Here is a 1,437-nt window from a genome sequence, read left to right as displayed (position 1 = left end):
TACGTGTTGTAGAGTTGTGTACGTGGAGAAGACGAGGTCGGATTGCGTCTTGTGTAATACAGAGACTGTAGCCTGATGTGCTGCCGACTGAAAGTTAATCACCAAAAAGAGATGCAAATGACAAAGACAAGATAAAGTCGCGATAAAGATAAAATATTGACTCAAGACACTGAAACTGACGATAATGAATGAGGATGGAGGATGGAGGATGGAGGATAGTCAGTGATGTTGAATAATGAAGAATCAAGCACTGACGCGACCAGACTGATCGCTAGGCAGGTAAGTTAGCCCCAAAGGAAGTGTTCCTTCCAGCTTTGGGCCATTAACAATGCTCAAAGACTTGGGCTATCGGTCCCTCCTTCTTGAAGCTATCGCGATAACGACTACAGATACAGCCAGTTATGCCCGCACCAAACGAAATAATAGGTGCTGAGAGACAAGAAAAACCATTATGTCATGGGTGTGAAAGGTCGGAGATGGTCCAGTTGGTAAAGGAACGACCACGAAACCCTAAGAATACAAAAACAAATAACCTAAAAGCATGGTCTAAACAGCACAAGCCAATTTAAAGATTTCGTCCCTTATGCCATGTTCTTATACCCAAACATCTTCTGTTTGCAAAAACAGGCATTGCTCAGTGCTTGGGTGCTTGAAAAAAGAATCAATTGCTGATGAGCCTGCGATGTGACCATGTTGACGAGTGGTGCCAAGCCGAAAGGTAAAAGGGAAATGACAAGGGTGGAGAGTTATCCGATCCTACATCTCGCTTGAGGCCCTCGTCAACAAGGGCAAGCAGCAGCCCATCAGTTGTTGCGTAGTTACTCCAGTAATCCGACGACATACAGGCACGCCAGAGTCCCTTTATTCCATACATGATGTAATATCCATTTTCATGCTATTCGAACCAGCAAAGTTTTTCAGCTAGCTGATGGCAAACGGTGTTCAAGCGCGCACGTTTGCATTCACCAAAAAGGCGATATCTTCGATGGCTCTACTAATACAAAGCCCACCCTCACTCGGGAGTCACGATATCACAATTTGGGGACAAGGGCAAAAAAAGATGGTATAATGGCGGAATTAAACCGCCTACAATGGACGAACAGGGAATCGAACCCTGGACCACTCCCAGATTATTCGGATGAATTATGCTAAGGGAGTATTATACCACTAAACCATTCGCCCGATTTTAGATGTGATGCAGCAGTGCAAACAATCCTCATGTGACTGTGTGCGTCCAACTCGTTGCTTGCAAGATAGCTTCGACGAGAACGAAATTATCTTCAGAGTCAATGCTAGGGCAAGACAAGCAAGTTTAAGCAGATACGACGACAGATGGTGGAATTGCAATGTGTCAACTCTACTTCTACTTGGCCAGGATATGATTACTGGCACATGTGTGGTATTTCCAGGACTGAGTAAGTCTTGGGGGAGGTTATG

General features: G+C 44.8%; 1 non-coding gene across 1 annotated transcript; it reads right to left on the bottom strand.

Annotated features, from left to right (window-relative positions):
- Nucleotides 1-1,092: 1,092 nt before the first annotated feature.
- FGSG_20685 lies at nucleotides 1,093-1,182 on the bottom strand. Its single transcript has one exon. It is a non-coding gene; the product is annotated as a tRNA-Ala (tRNA).
- Nucleotides 1,183-1,437: the final 255 nt, after the last annotated feature.

This window comes from Fusarium graminearum, chromosome 4, assembly GCF_000240135.3.
Source record: "Fusarium graminearum PH-1 chromosome 4, whole genome shotgun sequence".
Lineage (NCBI taxonomy): Eukaryota > Fungi > Ascomycota > Sordariomycetes > Hypocreales > Nectriaceae > Fusarium > Fusarium graminearum.
Note: the sequence above shows the minus strand (reverse complement) of the source record. Positions and strands in the feature narration are given on the sequence as shown.